Source organism: Danio rerio, chromosome 7 (genome assembly GCF_052040795.2).
Source record: "Danio rerio strain M-AB ecotype USA chromosome 7, GRCz13ab, whole genome shotgun sequence".
NCBI classification, from domain to species: Eukaryota; Metazoa; Chordata; class Actinopteri; order Cypriniformes; family Danionidae; genus Danio; species Danio rerio.
The window spans coordinates 74,670,001-74,692,116 of record NC_141027.1 but is presented as its reverse complement, the minus strand read 5'-3'; the positions used below and the strand labels follow the sequence as shown (position 1 = coordinate 74,692,116).

Here is a 22,116-nt window from a genome sequence, read left to right as displayed (position 1 = left end):
CCTGGCAAGATGACCCATTAATTGGCTGCAGGGATTTTCTAGTCTCATAAAACTTTGCATTTCAAACACATCTCGCTACTTTTAAAATAAAAATGGCCTTTTATTAAGCATAAGTAAAACGATAGTTAGAGATTTTGGGGGATTTTACAGCATGAAACCACTCTAAACAGAAAGAAGTTTATGTCCTTGACCTGGTGCTGGGTGGCATCCTACATTCCCATGTACATTGCAATTATCTGTCAGACTGTGAAGGGAAGAAGTCTTTCTCTGATACATTCATCTGTGACTGAAACTAAATGGTAGTCTACATCAATAGATAGTAGTAGATAAGGCCTACTAATAATCAATGTTATTGCTGCTTGAGCCATGACCTTAAAACCATCATAGGTTTTTATACCTTGTTCTGAAAGTATAGTTCACCCCCCCCCCCCCCAATTACTTATTATTTACCCACCCTCGTGTGGTTCCAAACTTTTATGAGTTTCTTTTTTCTGTTGAACACTAAAGAAGATATTCTGAAGAAAGCTGAAAACCAGTAATAAATGAAAAACAAATAATATGGAAGTCAATGTTTACAAGTTTTCAGCTTTCTTCAAAATTGTATATATTGTGTTTAACAGCAAATAAAGTAAGTAAAACAGGTTTGGAAGAAGTCAAGAGTGAGTAAGTGTTGACAGAATTTTCAGGTTTTAGGTGAACTGTCTCTTTAAGCAGCTGAGCACCTTAACCCAAACTAGAATTTGGCTTGCGACATTGGTCTCTTTTTGTTTTCTTTTTTTTTCTGGTCACTTTTGATACATTATTGTTATGTAAATAAGTGGCAGTGTAAAGCGAGGATGCTGGACGACGGTGTTGATGATCCAAATGCAGTTTTATTAAGAGAATCATCTAGCAAGAAAGGGTCAAAACAGGACCCAATAGGGTCCATACAGAGTAATCCAAAGTGTGGAAAGTAAACAGGGAAATGGTCAGTGCAGGCGGTTAACTACGTAAACAAAAAAACAAAGCAAAGGTCAAACATGACAAGGCAAGGCAAATGCAAAGGCAAACACAAAGGTAGGGATGACTGACGTTTCGACACAGTGTTGAGATCCCGATGCGGAAGTGTTTCGAAACACTGCACCGAAGCATGATCCAAAACACAGAGGTCACGTGACTAAGGTGATTCGAAACACCCAGATCACATGACAAAGGTGATTCAAAACATCCAGGTCACTTGACTAAGTGTTTTGAAACATCAGGTCGTATTAGTACTATGCTTCAAATGGTACTATGCTTCAAATGAGGGGTCTGGCTGCAGACCTGGTGCAGTGCAATCTGGGCTGCATCCAATGCTTTTTAATGGGCTCACCTAACCCCACCCCAACCCTGCTCGTCACAGTGACAACACTAGCTCCATTTGAGTGCATTGTGTCTGACACTGCATCGCTGAGTGATGCAGTCTCAGCTTGCATCATAAAGGCTGCATCCAGATACTATTGCTTCAAATAGTACAAATACACTGAAATTTAGACTTGATTTATTTTAATAATGTTATTTTTAGGGACAAACAAGACATTTATTCACAAAGTGTTAATTGAGATGTCAGACCAATGTTAAAACAAAACACTTTAAAAGAACAAAGCATATAAAAACTATCATCTATAGCTGCATCACCCTAGATTCGAACCCTGGATTATCTCTACATGCAGTGTTTCATGGACCCTCACTTTGCCTATCACTACGCAAAAGCAAAGGCAGACGTCATAATGTTCCCTAAACAGTATAACAAGACTCAGCAAAGTATGTGTAAAAGTGTGTTGTATTTATAGTTCAGGTAATCAATGAAAGTGGTTTCAGCTGTGTATGTGGCTGTGTCCAGATAACTGTCAGCTGTGGCAGGAGTGATCGGAGTAATGACTTCTGGGATTTGTAGTTCGCTTCAGTGGCAGAATTGTAGTTCTCCGGCGAACTGCTAGATTCCGGCGAACTGCTAGATCAGAACAGGCAGGAGTTAAACTAAATGGAATATAATAAATATTCAATGAACAGTTAAAAATGAATGTATTTCTTTTATACTTTCATCCATGACTTAAATGAATATTTATTCAAAGAGGTCAAATGGACTTTGGAATCAAATCTGTAAAGAGTAAGACAGAAAAACAGCAAGGAAGGATGAGTTGTACCAGTAGTTAAAAGTGAGTCAGCTGCTTCTTCAGTTCTTATCACAGGCATTAAAAAATACAGACTTCCTTTGCCTGTACTGTCATCTCTTTATTATGGTTTTGGAGCTGTTCAGGTGTGGCTACCTTTGGCAGAAAAACCTAGTGCTTAGGGCAATAACAGGCTAGTAGGCAGGATGCCAGTTCAACTCTGCAAACTTCTTCAGCTACTCTTTCTCTCCTTACGTCTCTCTTTCCCAAAGTGAGGTTGACCTTTTATACAAGGCTTGGAACACTTCAGCTGTTAAGAACTTCAAACAGAGCTCAAAAAGAAGTCTGTGAAAAGGAAAAAGTGTCTATTAAAACATACTTGAAGCCCCTATTTGCTGTGATTCTGTGGGCATGTTAGTGACCTAGGAAGCCAAAAAGACGGTAAGAGACTCGTACAAAGATGCTCTTCTTTCTTATTTGGCCTCAGTCTTTTTAGGATGTGATCTTCCCACAGTTCAGAGAGTAAGGGTCACGTCTGGAATCACTCCCCATGCTTCATCTCTTGCTCACTTTTAACCCTCATAAATCTACAGAAGTTCTGCGTGGTGAAGGTATGAGGTCGTTCCTGCCAGACAGTCTCTCGTGAAAACAAATAGATAGCTGAGTGTATTTTCGGTCAGCTCTGGCAAATTTGAGGACATTTTGTCACGGAACAGAGCTGTTGGAAAAAGTTAAGATGAGCACAGCTGAACATAGCAATCTGGCCATTCAGCACTGATTCATTAGTGACTCATGTGCTTGATGCCAGTATTCCTGGCTGTTTTTAAAAATAAGCCTCCTCATTTCTCAACCTCATCTCACTGAGCTCTACATAATAGATGAGTTTATTAATTCACTCACCACAGCTTGTCTTGCTCAATCATTACTCCGTCCCAGAGTTGAGGAGCCCCAGTGGATTAGTGCAGCGCCTGCTTTCCCTCAGGTCCCTGTCAACCATTCAGAAACCTACGGAGATAGCAGAAAAAGGCAGGCTTGTTGAGATGCTAAAGAGGCCTTACTTAAGCTCAACCTTTAACATATAAAGAACAGTTGTTTGGGGATGAACCTGTGTTCATCCTGCAATTCCAATGTAGTTTAAAGCGCTTGCTATCGTTTTCTTTTACTGCCTTTTAATTTAAAGTGACCAGAAAAGTAGCAAGTCAGAATTCATGTGAAAAACCACAGCTAGTAAAGAAGAGGATGGCCTAATTGTAGTGTGCTTAGAAACACTGCTCCCCTTGTGTGCTTGAACAAAGACCTGCGGAAGCAATTACTCCTCAACTTTCATAAAGGACAGAGAAGAGAGACGAACTGCTTAATTTTGTAGTTTCAACTGAACAGACTTTTCTAAACTATGCTCGTTTTTAGAACAGTATCAAGGTCGTTCTGTCCAATCAGTGGGTATTTGCTTTGTTAACCTTGATCTGTTTAAGGCTATATACATAATCAATAGCTGCTTCCATCCAAATATGCAAATTAGGTTTATGCGCAAAACCGGAATATTGCATAAAAGATTTGCAAATAAAGCTAAGATTCCATTCAGTGATTCCAACAGACCAAAAGGTCACTTCTTGATAAACCGGTGCCAAATATCAAAAAGGAAATGGAATTTGCTGTGGTAGGTGAGGCCACTGTGGGCCTTTTTTCCTACTGTACATAAAAATACTTTCGCCTCAAGTTGCATTGAATGGGAGTGAATAGAATGCAGTCACAACTGGTTCTTGGAGGTGCAGGAACACTCTTTGGGTTGTACAGCCTCTCAATACATTTCTGGGAGTTAATTAATACCCAACCACTTTGATGACAGACATTGGCTTAGGGATTTTAGTATTTTATCTGTGGTTTGTTCATTAATGCTGTAGCATTGTGCCCAATTTTGTTATCACATGATCTGTATAACGAAATCACATGACTTTTTTGATGCTCATGATATGCAGTTTACTTGGTAAACATCATTCCATTGTACATCCCAGATTTGTGCACATTTTACAAATGTATGAGGATGGATAGGTAGATGGAAATTTAGCTAACATATTTGTGGATTTAACTATTAGCATGGTTAATTTTTGTTTGCAAGCTGATATATTAGAAGGTATTCGAAGATTCTTTTATATCCTGGCTGTCAGTGCTAAGCTGTCATTATGAAAATGGCTGTTCATCCCCTGCAGATACCTTACTTCTGCTTTTGTGTGGAAAGCTGAGCTTTAATTGCAGGTCTGCGGGTGATGTCACTGCTGTGGTGTCTCCTGCCATTCATCTGGCGCCTCCCCGTTCCCCCACCATACACGTGTGCTTAAGCACACACCTGCCCCAGCTGCCCCTCATACCTACCTCCATCTCACCCCTAAATCCTTCTCAGCCACATTGGAGCTTGGATCTAAACAACTCCCACCTATCCCCAACCCCCACCCACGATTGTTTAGAGATGGCTCGATTATTTGTCCTGTGAATGCAGTTATTTAACTTTCCACCTCAAACAGAAGATAAGCAGCCTTACAACTGTTGTAACAAGAATGAACTTGTGCCAGAACGGAAAGAAGTTGGTATGTACGCAAGTGTGAGTGAACGTCTCTTTAAATGCATGTATGTACACCGTACACATGGTTTTTAATTGTGTGGGTGTATGCAGGGGATGTCTCTCTGAATAATTTGGAATCCTCATTGGCAAATAAAGAAAGAGCAGAAGTGGAGACATGCCACAGAATGAGGATGAGCTTTAATGGTGGAACTCAAGAGAGGTGAAGCTGGATAGGGGATTGTTCTGAACAATGAAGATCATGCATCAGTACTACACCTGACCTAAGGAATGTGTTACACACTAAAACTTTTGGAGATCATGGAACTCTTATACAGGAGATGTTAGATGACCCAGCTGGACCCATCATGAAGACTTAAGAATTTGGTAGGAACACAGGACTAAAGGCTTTCTTCCTTTTTTTTTTTGCGGAGAGAGCAAGGGGAAAGAATGGTAGGTAATGTTATCTTGTTCACAGTTACAAGAATCCTGCTCTGAGAATTCTATGGGGTTTCAAGTTTCTAATATGTATATAAAGTTTCTGTCGCACAATGGAGCTTTTGTGAAGAGCAAAATGACCCCCCCACCCCTTGCCTCTCTCCCTTCGTTAAAAAAATGCATTCATATGCTAGCAGAGTTGCAAGTGCGTACTCAAGTTTCCGCTATCTCTATGTGTTGTGTCGTCACGGAGCCCTCGCAGGCTGAAATGTGCATCTCATTCACCAGCTTCGGCACCTTGCCAGCACTGCCAATGCTCCTTCCAGACATGGATTAGGAAGAAAATCTTGGAGAAACAACAGACTCCTGACAAAAAAAAAAATAGCTGGAATGACAGGTAACCCAAGTCAAAGAGAGAGACAGCAAGAGAACAAGAAAGAGAGGGAGAGAAGGCAGACGATAATTATAGAGCTTTTTGTTTTCGGGGCCACTTTTAGCTGGCTACTTAAGTGCCTGATCCCAAATATATGCCTTGTAATTACAGTAGTGGGCCCCATTAGGGCAGAGGTCTTCAGGGGGATTATGCTTTGTGTGTGCATGTGTGACAAGGGAAGAGATGGCACAATTGTGTTCCATATCCTTGTCCTTGTTTGGCCGAAGATTCTCTGGTCCTTGGTTAAGTCCCTGATTTCCTCTTGTGAGGAAATCAAAGTTCTTCCTTCCTGCTTTTTGCAGTCTGTTATCGCTTGTGAGTGCTGCCATTTCTCAGAGTTCACAGCTGAAACATACAACCTCATTCACATCTGTGAGCATCTCCCTAACTACAAGCATTCCTTCTTGTTCTCTCCTTCCCTGTGTGCTGATGCAGGGAGATTTACGGTGATCATGACAGGCTGTCTTAGTGATGACTGCCCAGTGTGGCGTGTGTCATGTCGAGTTGACGTGAAGTTTTTTGCACGGTGTCCGTAGAGGCCAAGCAGTAGAAGAGCAACCAATGCCGGGTATCACTAGACTAAAGGAGACTGTGCCAGACCTTATTTACAGGGGATTTTTCAAGCCATGGCATCCAGCCAGGTTTCTCTATTGTCTTAGCCGTAGTAGATTAGCATGGTGACACACAAACACAGAGCAAATGGGATGGAGCCATGTCTTGAGATTGAACATTGGAAAAGACAAGCAGGTAAAGATGATCATGGGTGTAGTTGTACCTTGTGTGTGTGTGTGCGCAGGTACATCAAGCCACCCTGAGAGAAAAAAAAGAGGGAGATCTGCCTCTTTAAGCTGTTAGCTTTCCTAATAGATTCTTAAGCACTGGCTTTAGAGCATGTTAAACCAGGATTACCCAATCAATTATGGCCAGTACAAACAAGGATTATTTAAACACTACATTTTTCATGTGCAAAGGTAAAACAGGGCAAATGAAGGGAGTGGCACAGCCGGTGATAAGACAAGTGACCCATCTAGGTTGGTGAGACCCTAAGTATAAGAGACACGTTCATTGTTTAAGGGTTGTCAGGAAAAGGACATTCCTGAATGGCCTTGCCATTGAATGCACCTCCATCCCACCCTCTGCCCTGTCCACTCATTAGAGATTAATTAGAGAGTAATTCTGCATAGACTGATCTTGTAGCAGCCTAATGTAGCTAATACTGATGTGAACTTTCCAAAGGATGCCTCAAAGGCACATAGTGGGCACAAAAGTTGCACTAATAAACTAAGTGAGTCTTAAAATGTCCATTGGGAGTCTTGTGGATTTCGGAATGTGCTCATGTCAGTCAAAATAGATATGGTTCACAAATATGTTCCCGCTGCTTGTTGTTTGCAGTAAGTTTCCTAGCGGAACCTGTACATAGTGATTGTGTACCGGTGTTTTTATCTCACCCTTTGGGGAGGTTTATTTGCACAGGTTGAGTTTTCATTTGAGGTACAAGGTTATCCTTTCGTAGTCTATTTAATTTTGTTAGTATAATGAAAGTCTCGCTAGGCCATGTTGCTAGTGTTATGCATTACATGTGTTAAATAGTTTCTTTAAGCATAGAACAATAACATGAATGAATTGCATATTTCTTTAGCTGACGTCTGTGTGTACGCATCTGTGTTCTGGCTCTGACCTTCCTGAAACTTGATCCGAAGAGTGTAGCATAGGGTGTACGTGCTGATACATCCCCATCTCTGCAAATACACAGAAAAGGCATAACACTGTGTCTGTTTACTTATTTTAATCTCAATTAGCAGCCAGAGTCTCACTTCACAATGTGAAGCAAGTATGGACAGATTCTTGCCAAACCAGCTTTGTGTGTATGTGTGTGCTTTAGCGTGTGTGTATGTGTTTAATTGAGCTCACCTCTCGGTGAACCAGTACATACTCGGTGCATGTTGTAAGCACATGATGGTTGGAGCTTGCCCACACTCTACCGCCTGTTCCCTTTGCACCGTTTCCTCACTTTTCTCTGACTCACATTTCCGTGACACCTTGACTGGCTGTTGTGTCATTCCATGAGTTTCTTTGATGGAGTATTTTACTCAGGCTTGTGGTGTACGAGTCCTCCCTTTTGAGATGATATGCAGGGCCTTTGAAAATAGCTTGTATGTCATCTTAACCTCCAAGTAAGGGGTCAGCCCCTGTTGAAAAGAGTGCTCAAGGCGAAAGAGAGCAGGAGAATCCCACTGGATGTCTTTTATAAACCCTTTTACCCTTTACATTCCTGCGCCATCCTTCTCTGCTCGCATCTATGTCTGGGTGGCGAGTGAATGGTGACTGTAAACCTCTCTAGCCTTCCTTCTGGCAGGACAACTGTGGTAGGAAATAAGAGTGGTCTAATCAGGCCTAATAAGAATGTGTTAGTGATGGGGGGGCTGTTGAAAGGGTTTGTGTCCTTTGTGGAGACACAAATAGACAGAAGATATGTTGGGTATTGAGTTACAATGTCTGGGCCAAACTAGCTGAGCTCTCTTAGTGTCTCCTACATAATGTACTAACACAAGGCATGACTTTACTCCCATTAATATGGCTGCTATCAATGGTTGACAACAACGTTGTTGCTTGTGCCTTTGTGCTTTGCTCTTTAAAAAGTTTATACATGTATATTATGTTTACATTATGTTACGAAGTAACAGATGATATCTTGACAGTTGAAATACCTTTAAATTGAAGTGAAGTTTATTCATAAACTAGTTTCGAGAGGATCACATGCTTATGATTGACACGGCTGGCCCTGAGTCAAGCTAATGTATGAACCACCAATCAGACTATTCCTAACCAAGTATAAATAACCAAACACCTTACCTTTAGTCATCTTCGTCTTGAAGAATCCCCCCTTCCACCCCTTCTTCTCCTCTTTTGTCTACAGGGCAGCACGGCGGCCCAGTGGCTAGCACTGCGGCCTCACAGCAAAATGCCTCCGGTTCAGGCATTTACCCAAATGGTTGGCATTTTCGTGTGGAGTTCATGTTCTTGCCATGCTTGCGTGGGTTTTCCTCGGGTCCTCCGGTTTCCTCCCATTCCCCCAAAAACATGACACTTAAGTAAATTGACTAAACCAAATTAGCACCAAATTTAATTCAATTCTGTCAGCAACGTATCACTTTAGCAACCATCACGCAGCGGGGGGGGGGGGGGTTCTCGAGATCTACCCGAACTCAAACTCCCCTCTTGCCCTGCAACGGGAGGGAGCCTCGGGCTCGAGGCTCTCTTAAGCTCGGGGCTCTCTCCCAGGACAGCATGCCAAACTAGCTTATTACCAATCATCAGCTAAGTGTGAACTCTTTAAAGGTATTTCATATATCCAATGACTAAAATATTTCATTCAGATACATTTTAGTCATTAAATGGATGAATCAACTTTTAATGTATTAAATTTTATAAAATTTAAATTGTATATATAATAAAATAAAATAAAAAAAAAATAATATATATATATATATATATATATATATATATATATATATATATATATATATATATATATATATATATATATATATATATATATATACATATATATAATAAAAAAAATAAATAAAAAATTTAGAAAATAATAACACAAGGATCACATCATTGACCCACATCTGTTACTGGTGTTGCCTTTAGACATGTGCACTACTTGTATTTCAGATCTTCTCCGCCACTGTTGTCTTTGTTAGAGTTTGTGATGCATCTGTAGCACAGCTGTATGTTTTGTAGCGTGTGAATATGATCCCATCTTTATCGCATCTGTGTCATCAGCTGTGGGAGCCCTCGGGCAAACTCCCACCTCCAAGCAAGCTAAGAGACAGGGGAAACACAACGGCAAAAAAAAATGTGACTGTTTTACCCCCTTTAGAAATGAATCCTACTTAATTAAGAAGCAATGAAGAATCCACAGATAGCATTCTGTAATTAGCTTAAGCAGGGGCTGCTGTAACCAGATCCACTGCATTAATGACAACATAAGGCCCTGTGAAAAGCATCATTGTTCTCCGGATAATTGTCCTTTTAGTTAACGGAGGGCAGGGGGAAAGGATCTCCTTGTTAGAGGATCTTGGCTGGGGCTGTCGACAGCCAGGGGCGCAGATAAGAATGGGTACCCAGGGATGGGGCTGGCACTGGCCCTGTGCCCACTATGACAAGCCCACTTGTGCCCTCTGCCGAAATCCGGATGGCATGTATAGGAATTAGGCCTCCCCTGGGTGTGAAGGGGGGGCACGTGTTAATGACATGCCCCTGAAGGCTAATGAATGAAGAGAGATCAATAAAATAAGGCAGATGTATGCAAACAGCATGCTGATTATGCTGCCTAATGACGCCTGCTGGAGCAGAGCTGAGACGGGACGGACGGGGAGGGGGAATAGAAGGGAAGAGGCTCACAGAACATTTACCGTCTGCTCACACACTACCACAGAGTGAATAAATAGCTCGTACTCAAGGGGTAAACTGCCAACTGATTAAATGTCATAGATGTTTATGTTAGTGCATTGTTTTATTTTCTGTCCATGTCACATTTGTTTGAAGTAAATCAGTGATTCCTTCACTACCAAGCCCTCCGCTGTGACAAAATAAATTATATATATATATATTTTTAAGATGTTAGGTTGAAGTAATCAGAACAATACTCTCATTCTTCTAACCTTTTATTAAATGTCCTTGTTTACAAAGTTATTCAGGACTAGAATTAAGGTTTTTGTAAAAAAAAAAAAATAGTCAGGGGCTTTAGAGGTAACTGCAGCCAAGAAAAGCAGGTAGGTTCACCTGTTTAGAACTCTTTTCTTTGAGCTGCCCATTGTATCCAACCAGCCGAAGCTGTTAGAAACTTGATACCTGCCTTTAAGCAGAGAGGGAGAGCAGCCAAGACTTAACTGCTGTCTCATCCTGGCAACTGCATGGATGCTGTCTGCTTCCATTCACGAGGACTCAGGGAGATGGAATGAAAAGAGAAGGATGAGAAGAGTAAGAAAAAAGTCCCCTCCCCCTGTTCCCTCTTCGTTTTTTTTTTCTCCAGGATCAGGTCCTCTGAGGAATGTGTCTAGCTCTGTGTACTTGTACAATTCAGCCAGAACTAGAGAGGCAGACGAAGTTCAACAGATAAAGCCCAGGTCTGCACTTTCCCCAGCAGGACGTTCTTGGTGTTGGGTTTCGGTGTAGGTGACTGTACATCTTAGAGTTTGAGCGTTGTTCTCTTTGTTTCCTCTGACCAAGCCACTTGGGTTTACAAAACGACAGGCGAAAGACTTCATGAGAACAGACGTCCAGCAACATGGCTTTCCGCCAGTCTTTCAGTACTAGACTTGCTAGTGTGCTCAAAGGGATACTGTAAAATTAAATCGTCTGGCAGAATGAAAAACTGTCTGATGACATCAGAGCAACCGCTGACGATTGAGCTGACACTGTATGACTGCATTATTTTAATGAAACAAAGGCCCAGTGTTTATCAAGCCAAATTACATGCTCTGCAATGCATCAGATGTTTTATTGCGTTGGCTTGAGAATACAATTACGCCTCTGCTTTCCCTTTTGGCTTGAAATTAAAACCTTAGTCCACTGTTGGAGACCTTGGAGGACTTTCCGATAAGAGGCCAGAGAGCAGGTGGTGACCCCCTGTGGCCCTGTAGTATATTATTGACCAGGGTCCAGCACCCCAGTTGATTGCTTTATTGTATTGCTATGAACCTCAGTGGCTGGAGACCTCTGGTTGACCCGGGACTGGAGGGAGCATCGCAGTGACCCTCACCTTAGTGGAAGAGATATGTGGCTTTGACCTGCACCTTGATGAGAAAAGGCTTGACCCGCAGGACTGCAAGGATAATGGCTCTTCTTCCAGTCACCTTCCTTTCTGTCTCAGCCTGTAATTTAAAAGCTGTCGGGTCAGTGGTGTGCGCCGCATTCAGGGTGGGGCTCTGCCCTGACTCCAGACCCTGTACATGACCTGGTGGTGTTCATCATGTCAGTCTGGCAGGAGGGAGGAGTAGCAAAATACTGATTAATCTTCAAATAACAGCAAAATGCTGCAAAATCACTTCGATATTCAAGTGCTGGGGTTTGGGGGAAAATTTATCGACACTCCTGGGTACCAAGTGACGCCTTCAAAAAGTACTTCATCATAGGATGTGAAGGGTCAGTTAAGTAAGGGCAAATGCAAACTGGTTTAACGGAAAGTCATACCTCCCCCATTCAATATGTGTTGTTCAAGCACCAACTGAAGATATCATGGCTGCATGAACTTTTATTTTCTCTGGTCTCTTTTATAAGACTACAATCCTTGGAGTGGTGATTGACATAGATCTCCCATGCTCTTCAGAAACTGTCACTCCATCAGCCTGATCAAGGACTTGCAGGTAGAAAAAAAGTCTTTATAAACACATAAGCATGCTGCTCACTTACTTAATACCTTTTATTTCTAAAGACTTCTATCAAAGCTTGAGCAGTACAAGCGATTTGAAGGAATGTTTGAATAACGATTCTTGATCCCTCTTACATGTTATACCACCAAAATATGTGGCTTTTAATGCGATGCATTTCTTTTAAGGTTTTATTTTCACGTTGACTTCCCTCTCTGCGTCTTCCTAATGAGGATGAGGTACAGATAGGTAGGTTCAGATAATGAGCAGGCGGTGACAGGGCCAACAGGTGTTGCTTTGGCTTTCTTGTCCATTCTGCCTCCCCCACACCCGTCACTTCACTTCAGCCTCTCTTATTGGCTTACATTGAAGTTTTTACGGCAGTTCACTGTAGTGTCCTCTGTTAATCTTAAAATCATATGTAGCCCTCGGTTAGGCTTTCATCACAAGGCGTCTTTGTTGCTTGTTTGCTTCGAGCATCACGGCACCATTTACTTTAGTATGCTGTGCTTTGTTTGCCTAATGCATGCTCGCTCACCGTGACCCAGTCAGGCTAGCCACTGAACTCCCTCTGCACCCGCCCAATGAAAGGAGTGCACCTGGCATCATAGAGTTCACTTCAATTAATCCCTCCGAATTACAGTCCCTGAGCCAATTAAGCACCTCTCATCTTACACAGTCCCTCCCCAGCACGAGACTTTGTCCATTGCTGACTTCAACCGTTCAGCCCTATTGAGAGAGGGGTTGGGCGTAACACCTTTGCTCTCTTCTCCGCATAGTCCATGCACATTTGGACTGATCCCTGACATTCTGGGACCTTTAGAGCTGCAAAGCAGTAACGGCTACTCTAGATAACTATGCTTTATTAACCAACTCACAGAATACTTATAAGATTAGGTCACAGAATACTTCTTAGGAGCTTACTTTTTGAAAATTGGCTAATTTTACAACTCCCCCATAGATAATCAGTTGAGTTTTACCATTTTGGAATCCAATCAGCCAGACCTGGCTGGAGAAATTTTAGTTTAGCTTAGCATAGATAGATCATTGAATTAGATTAGACCAACTCACTTGAAAATGACCAAACTGTTTCAATAATATTTCTATTTAAAGATGGAGACTTGTGTAGTTACTATACCTGCCAACATTCCCATTTTTCCCGGGAGTCTTCCATTTATCTGACCCATCTGCGTAATTTCACCCTGCCCCCGGTCGTCAGCTTTTTGGTACAGTCTGTAACACCCCTGAGGCGCCAACTTTGGTATAGTATCTGATCGTGGCGGCTGGTCCATAGTACAGTTACTAACACAACAGTACAGTTACTAACCCGGTCGTCAACTGTATTATTCAGACAAGCACAGCCCCCACATCCCCCTTCTCCCCCTCCCCCAGTCTACAATACAAATATTGGCAGGTATGGTAGTTACATTGTGTACTAAGACTGATAAAAAATAGAAGTTGGCTAGGAACTATACTCTTGTTTGGCGTAATAATCTAGAAACTTTGCTGCCGTACCATGATATTACAGTACACTGCCCCTGAAAATAGTCCCTAACACAAAGCCCTACATTTACACTACCTGTTAGAATGTATGTGTATTATTATTGTGCCTGCTTCAGCCATGGTGCGACAGCAAAGTTCCTGATTATTACGCTTAGATGAGAGTATAGTTCCTAGTCATATTGACTAGAAAATAGCAACTTTTAATGACCATTTTATGAACTCGTTATTATTATTTTTGTGTGAGAGATGCTAATGGTATGATCCGTTTAGATTATCTATGCTAAGCTAAGCTAAAAGTGCTTTGAATAGTCCCAGAGATTGGCTGAATAGATTCCAAAAAGGTCAAACTCAACTGTTTAACGTAAGTTCGGTTGTACAAAGAGCCTATTTTCAAAAAGATTTCAGTACTGAGCACTTAAGCTACATTCTGTGCTGTGTATCAGTTTCAATAGTATGTCATGTGGAGCATTTCCCATGTTGTGTTGGCACGTATACATAGCTTCCCACTCGTGCCCAGAACCCTGGCACAGGCAGCTCACTAGAAACGTTCTGCTCCACCGAGCGATTTCATTCACAGTATAGCACCATATCTGGCAGCTTTCCCTCACCTTTTACACACACACACAGACGCAGCAGCTGTGTGTGACAGGTTCTGTAATGGTTGGGAAGATTGAGCAGAGCAGTACCGTGGCCATAGGTTGAGATTCAAAGTGCCTTGCTGTTGATCTTTTGGTCCTGTTTCCTTTACTAATCTGAAAACGCACACGTCCTGACAGCCATCGAATGTTTATCTTGTTTTCTGGCATGCTTCCTCTTTGTCAAAACAGTGACATCATTAATTAAGCACAGTTTCAAGGTCTGCAAGGCTGTCAGATTCCAGTCCCTTTGAGTTGTACACAGACTTTATCATGTTTTACATGTTTTACTTAGATATTATTATTATTATTATTATTATTATTATTATTATTATTATTATATTTATTATTAATATTATTATTATTATTATTATTATTATTATTATTATTATTATTATTATTATTATTATTATTATTATTACTATTATTATTATTATTATTATTATTATTGTTATTATTATTATTATCATCATCATCATCATTATTATCATCATCATCATCATCATCATTATTATTATTATTATTATTATTATTATTGTTATTATTATTATCATCATTATTATTATTATTATTATTATTATTATTATTATTATTATTATATATATATATATATATATATATTATTAATATTATTATATATTATTATTATATATATATATATATATATATATATATATTATTATTATATTATTATTATTATTATTGTTATTATTATTATTTTTATTATTATCATCATTATTATTATTATTATTATTATTATTATTATTTATATTTTATTATTATTATTATTTAATTTTCACCATTTTAATTTTAATTTTGTCTCTAACATGTCATATGGAGTCAAGCCAAGGAAAACAGTTTCCTTATAACTTGGGACTACACTGATACTCTATACACCGATATGACTGAAAGTAATTACAGTATATACATCAATTGCTTTTTTTGAAAGATCAGACACAGATGATTGTTGTGTCATTGACACTTTACTATTTAAAGATTTATTGACTCTTTGGTATCAAAAAATCTATCAGCTTCTTATCAGCTGGGTTATGGCAGGTCACCGCTGGAGTTTTGCAATCTGTGTGCACGGCTGGCAAACAAACCCTAAAACTGTTTGCCTACTTCGCTCTTCGATACGTCCCCCTGTTTTAATGATGTTTTGTAACCCTTTTTAATTGCAAACCTCCTTATCTGTAAAGATCTGTCCTGGTGTAAAACGTGTGTGCTATCTTCAAACATGTTTAATACTCGTCTTTAATACTAGTTTAATACTTTAAACATGTTTAATACTTGCCCCTTTTCCCCTCTTAATCCATCCAGCCTCCTCACTCAGCAGGAGATGATGGATGGGAGTCTTGCATCAACTGTCGTTACAGTATGATGTGCTTGCAGTGAAATGTGTCTGTGCTACTCGATCATGCTAAAGATAACTTTCTGGGTGCGATCTTGATTTGTCTGTACTTCACACTTGCTTGTTGGCATGTGCAGAATTACTTACAACTCGTGTTCTGGCTCATATAGGTGTGTGTGTGTGTGTATGTGTGTGTGTTGGATGAAAAAGTGATGATAGGGGTTCAATGTAGACATATGGCGATAGTCAATCATTTAACATACTATGATAATGACCATGCACAATATTGATATAACAATAATAACATTATTTCCTTACATTTATTTAGCGCTTTTCTGGACAAGTTTTATACGCTACGGGTGGGGGGGGGGGGATGGGGGGGGGGTGATGACACTCTCAGTGATGACACTCACTGAGCAGTATAGAGTCCTTAACAATATACTGGGGCGTTTGGACTCACACAGACTGCAGGTTGAGTGCCCCCTAGCTTTCCCTTGTGTTTTTTGGTTATTATAACTTTTTGGCTTTATTTATTCTTTTATAGAGGATGTCTGCGGGGTCTTAAAAAGTATTAAAAGTTGATAAATGAATGTAGAGAAATTTAAGGCCCTTAAAAAGTATAAAAAAACTCTCATGTATATGTAGTCGAAGTCAGAATTATTAGCCCCCCACCTCCCCTCCATTATTAGCCCCCCTGTTTATTTTTTCTCCAAATTTCTGAAGATGTTTTCAACACATTTCTAAACATAATAGTTTTAATAACTAATTTATAATAACTGATTTATTTTATCCTTGCCATGATGACAGTAAATAATTTTTGACTAGATATTTTTCAAGATACTTCTATACAGCCTAAAGTAACATTTAAAGGCTTAACTAGGTTTATTTAGTTAACTAAGCTGGGGTGCATTTCCCAAAACCATCATTAGCCAATTAAAGTTGCAAGTTCCGTCGTTAAAAACATAGTTCGTTGATATGCCGTTTCCCAAATCCATCGCTTCAACGAACATTCGCAAACTGCGTCGCAAACTTGAGCATGTGAATCTACACCTCTGGAGCTGTAGTTAGAAACATAATTCCTGGCTGTGTTCTATTTTCACTTATCCCCCCTATGCCCTATTCATTTAGAACATTCTAGCATTCAAAATTGGAATTTTTTAAAAAATAAAAAGGTGTAATTTGCTTTCAAAGTATTTTACAGTTAAGTTTTAACAATCTTCATGTTTACAATTGTGCTCCCTTCGCAGTGCACTTTAAAAACATTGATGTCTTTTTGAACACAGCCTCATGGCGAAAACTATAGGTGACCTATTATTTAATAGTGTAATTTACGTTACGTCTCCAAAGATTGTGAAAACAAAAAACATAGCATACATTTAGGCTTTTAATTTATAGTGGGTTATTTCATAAGTATTCGTTACTATATATGACATGGGCCTGTTGGTTACAACTTTCTGTTGGGGTTTACATGTGTCAAATTGTAAAAGTTATTGTATAGCGATGGTTTCTTCTGTAGACTATCGAAAACAAATAAAGCTTAAAGGGGCTAATAATTTTGACCTTAAAATGGGCTTTAAAAAATTAGAAACTGCTTTTATTCTAGCCGAAATAAAACAAATAAGACTTTCTCCAGAAGAAAAAATATTATCAGACATACTGTGAAAGTTTCCTTGCTCTGTTAAACCTCATTTGGGAAAAAAAGAACAAAAAGTTAAAAGGGGGGCTAATAATTCTGAATTCAACCATATATGTATATATATATATATATATATATATATATATATATATATATATATATATATATATATATATATATATATATATATATATAAATCATGTTAACACTGTATACGGTAATAAAAGCTTCAGCAATTCATGACACCAAAATATAATAGCTATACCATCATAAGCCTAGTTCTATGCATATTTGAGTCTCTCATTCTACAGGTAATTACACAGCAATGTAAATTACTGAGCCATAGCCCCTGATAGACGTAACCTGGCCTTGTATGCGTCCCTCCCGCCTGACCCTGCAGCTAACGGCTTAACACAACAAGCCACATCTTAGCATGGGCCTCTGTCCACGGCTGCCCTCGGATAAATCATTAGCAGATGCAGATGATGCTTTCTTTTCAATTCCCTTTCTTTTTCCCTTTCACTTTCCATGCCTGTGCAATCCTACCACACAGTGTGTCTAGATCAAAAGAAATCATATCTGGTTAATATTTAGCTGCCAGATCTCAGTGTAAAAGGGGTGGAGTCGGTTGCTTCGGAAAGCTGAAACTCGTAAGCGCACAAACTGAAGACGTGTTTCTGTCCATGGAGGAATGCAGCTTCTCTTCTAGGATCTGAACTTTAACCCCGTTCTGACACATGACTGAGATTCTTTAAGCTGCACTAACAGCTCTTTTTTTCTGCCTCTCTTTCAGGTTTTTACACACACACACACACACACACACACACACACACACACACTCACACATTGATCTGTCACCAGCAGTTAGAGCCGTATGCTCCGGTATCTTCCTCAGCTCTTAGACGTAAATCCTAAAAACATGACCATAGGGTGACTGGAGATCAGTGTCTTGTTTTGTTTTTTTCTCTCTCTCTCTCTGTCTCTCTCTTTCACCTTTACTTTTCCTCTGTTCTGTTTCTGGCCCAGCTGGGCTCCAGATGTAATCTGCATTTCATGTGGCGCAGTGCAGGGAGGCAGGCCGGGTTGAGGCTGGGCTGAGCTTTAGGTCTGCTGCTCAGCGGTTCAGCTAGATGTTGCGGTTAGCGTGATGTGAACTTTGACAGTCTGTGTCATGCTTAATGCCTCACTTCCCAAACACAGCTCAGTGAGGCTGATTTATATCTAACAGGTGTTGGATTCGGTGCGGCAGCAGTTGCTGATGGGACGGGGGACAGCTTGTGGCTGCCTCATTAAAGAGAGGAGGAGATAGAAGGCTGTTCGTCTGTCTGACATCCACAGAAGTTGCAAACAGTTGCCACACTTCTTTAACGATTATTTATTATTATTATTATTATTATTTTTATTATTGTTATTATTATTATTATTAGTAGTAGTAGTAGTAGTAGTATTGTTGTTATTATTATTAATATTGTTGTTGTTCATTTATTATATTATTATTATGATGATGATGATGATGATTATTATTAATTTTTATTATTAGTGTTAATATTATTATTAATAATAACAATAATTATAATAATAATTATTATTAATATCATCATAATAATTATTCTTATTATTTATTATTATTATCATTATTATGTATTATTAATTATTATTATTATTATTATTATTATTATTATTATTATTATTATTATTATTATTATTATTATTGTAATATTATTATTATTTATTATTATTATTATTATTATTATTATTATTATTATTATTATTATTTAATTATTATTATTATTATTATTATTGTTAATTTATTATTATTATTATTATTATTGTTGTTATTATTATATGTATATTTTCATTTATTAATATTATTATCATTCATTATTATATTATTATTATTATTATTATTATTATTTCTAATATTTATTTATTTATTTATTTATTTATTTATTTATTTATTTATTTATTTATTTATTTATTTATTGTTATTATGAAATGCTAACTGACCCAGCCAGGACTTGAACCCGCTACCATCTTGCTGTGAGGCAACAGTGCTAACCACTTAGCCACCGAATCACCCTTTTATTTTTAATATTATTATTATTCGTAGTAGTAGTATGCAAAGAGGTACTCACACTACATGGAATCACATACAAATAGAAAGGAGAACAACAGGTACAAGCAGGTGTGTGTGTGTGTGTGTGTGTGTGTGTGTGTGTGTGTGTGTGTGTGTGTGTGTGTGTGTGTGTGTGTGTGTGTGCGCGTGTGCGCGTGTGTGCTTGTACATGTAAAGGTAACAGGGTGGACGGGTCAAAGTACATAAATAAGAAGACATAAAAATATCCAACATGCATAACAGGAGAAAGCCTATTATTAAAGGTCGTAAATATCAAAAAATGAAGCAAATAATATATACATATAAATAAAACATAGATAACACAAGGTCAGTCAGTGGTAGGAAATGAGAACAATGATTGTAATAATTACAACAACAACATCATCAAGCTTTTTGACAATTTTATTCTCCCTCTCACACATGCCTTGGTTTCCGTCTCGCCTTGCTTGGGCTTTTAGGTGCAGTGACCTCTGCAGAGTGCACAGTGGCTTAAGCTCTGGCAGACACCACAATGCCAGGATTGTCTGGGAGTGTTGACATGCCAGCAAACTTTGACGGGCTTATGTTAGTGGCGCGGTGTCAGTTTTCCCCATGTCGCCTCTGCGAAGGCAGTCCTTAGCCTCCTCTTTCTTTCATCTTTCTATTAGTTTCTTTCTTTCGCCTGAGCATTTAGCTTACCAACTTTGACCTGATGCATTTTAACTGTCCAAGGGTTTGCATATATAATTCGGGCCTTTCCTGTAAGTCTTTATGATCAGTGTGTAGGTGGAGAATTTAATGTTTTTAGGTGGGTGTGGTTGGAATGTGACTAGAATGGCTGGATGTGTGGCATAAAATATTTTGTCTCCATAGTCTGCAAAAATTGTGTGCGTTCCTATGAGTGTTTGTAAGATGAGTGCACAGCAGCAGTGTCTGATTCACAAACTATAGACTGTAAAAAACTGTTTTGTTTGAGTCAGATATTTAAAAAGGAGTCATACTTGCTTAAATAATCAATCCCAGAAGTGATTCCCCCATTGAACATTGAACCACGTGACCTCAATGAAGCCCTAAAAAAGAATAATTCATCAACTAAAGGGTGGCATAGGTGGCTCAGTGGTGACCAAAAAAGCCACTGACAGGGTCCGACGAGTTCTAATGGTGTGGGACACACCACACAAACTAAGGTGACAGACATTCAACACTGAAAAAAATGATTCATAGATGATTCCTTCGATTTACTAAGTTTTTTTTTATGTTAAGTGGCTGTAAACAATTTATTTGGGCTGAATTAAAACAAACAAATTAAGTAGAATTTTATTAAATTTAATTTGTTTGTTTAAATTTAACACAAATAAATTGTTTGCAACAGTTTTGCAGACATCATTTTTTTTTCAGTGAATGACAGCACAGTATTGGCTATCAGCCGAATGTCCACTGTGTATCACAGCTTTTAGACTGGAAAGGAAAGTTTAATCCTTCACCAACCACCAGTTGCTGTTCAGGTGATGTTTTTGGCCATACCAAATCACACATAATCCTAAAATCCTTGGATATTTATGACAACATGATGTCGTGCGGTGGCTCAGTGGTTAGCACTTTCGCCTCACAGCAAGAAGACGGCTGGTTCAAGTCCTGGCTGAGCCAGTTGGCATTTCTGTGTGAAGTTTGCATGTTGTTGGCATGGGTTTCCTGCAGGTGCTCCGGTATCCCCCAAAGACTTGTGGTTCAGGTGAATTGGCCATAGTATATGAGCATAGGGCATCCACTGCTTAAAACATTTGCTGGAATTGTTGGTGGTTGATTCTGCTGTGGTGACTTCTGAAATAGAGCCGAAGGACAATGAATGAATGAATGTCAAGTTAAAAAAAAAAAGTCAATGTCAATTTTATTTATATAGCACTATTAAACACAATCAAAGGTTGACCAATGTGCTGAACAATAAATCACAAAGAACAAGTAAAAAATATAACTAAAACAAACAATTCTCACAAATAGTTAATATAGGTAAAAACAACCAAATCTAACTAATAGTTATTATAGCTAAAAACAAACAATTCTCTCTGATAAAATGCCAAATCAAAAAGGTAAGTTTTCAACCTAGATTTAAAAACAGACAGCGATGATATAGACCTAATACAGAGGGGCAGAGCATTCCACAAAGTAGGACCAGCTACTGCGAAAGCCCGGTCACCCCTGCATTTCAGCCTCGACTTTGGAATGTATAAAAGTCTCTAGTTTGATGACCGAAGAGACCGACCAGGCTGATGTTCAGTCAACAGGTCTGACAGGTAGGAAGGAGCTAAGCCATTTAGAGATTTAAAAACCAGGAGAAGAATTTTAAAAGTGACACGATAGTGCACAGGCAACCAGTGCAGAGAGCGCAGTACTGGTGTGATGTGGTCAAATTTTCTGCTGCTGGTTAAAAGCCTGGCAGCAGCTTTTTTTTTTAAAAAGTAATTTGATTTACTTCAGGCTTTAAATTCTTTAGTCTTAGACTTGGGTGTGGACTTCTGTTTATTTTTCTTTCTTTTTTTCCTGCTCCGAGTCATACACCTTGCCCTTCATACAATCAAATTAGCATGTAAACACGACCTTCATAGTGAGATCAGCTTTACTTCACATACTGTATTCCCTGCTAAACGAAACGTCTGTTGTGTGCCTCAACAAGTTGGAGGAAGACAATTAAATGTTTTCGACGTTCCTCTTTGCCTGAAGGATCTGGATCTTTCAGCACCAGCCTCGAGGCCACCTTGTTACACTCTTAACTACTTGTATTCTCATAGTGTTTTTCTAGGTCTCTTCCTCGGTTTCATCGCTGCTGAGGAAGAATGCTCGTCACTTCGCTTACATTGCCTTGGCCCTTTTTCTCGTAAATACTGCGGGCTAGGTCTGTACAAAGCGATAAACCGCAGGCGTCTGTCGTTAGAGTTATGATTTATTGGTAGTGTCTACATAC

The 22,116-nt window shown here is 39.1% G+C and overlaps 1 protein-coding gene and 2 long non-coding RNA genes across 5 annotated transcripts in view; 1 reads left to right on the top strand and 2 right to left on the bottom strand.

Annotated features, from left to right (window-relative positions):
• Window positions 1-22,116, top strand: part of zfhx3b (zinc finger homeobox 3b) — a 248,199-nt gene that overhangs the window by 50,572 nt on the left and 175,511 nt on the right. The gene's annotated exons all lie outside the window — the stretch shown is intronic.
• On the bottom strand, window positions 782-8,244 carry LOC147836222 (uncharacterized). Of its 2 annotated transcripts, XR_015496521.1 has the most exons (4): window positions 7,469-8,244; window positions 7,236-7,296; window positions 3,033-3,137; window positions 855-1,972 (listed from the first exon to the last, which is right to left on the bottom strand). It is a non-coding gene; the product is annotated as an uncharacterized LOC147836222 (long non-coding RNA). The 2 variants fall into 2 exon arrangements; XR_015496520.1 differs by having other exon boundaries at window positions 782-3,137.
• The window catches only part of LOC147843280 (uncharacterized), a 3,827-nt gene continuing 1,273 nt past the window's right edge, over window positions 19,563-22,116 (bottom strand). Inside the window, exon 2 of the long non-coding RNA XR_015496525.1 lies at window positions 19,563-20,978. This is a non-coding gene — a long non-coding RNA (uncharacterized LOC147843280). The remainder of the gene's footprint in view (window positions 20,979-22,116) is intronic.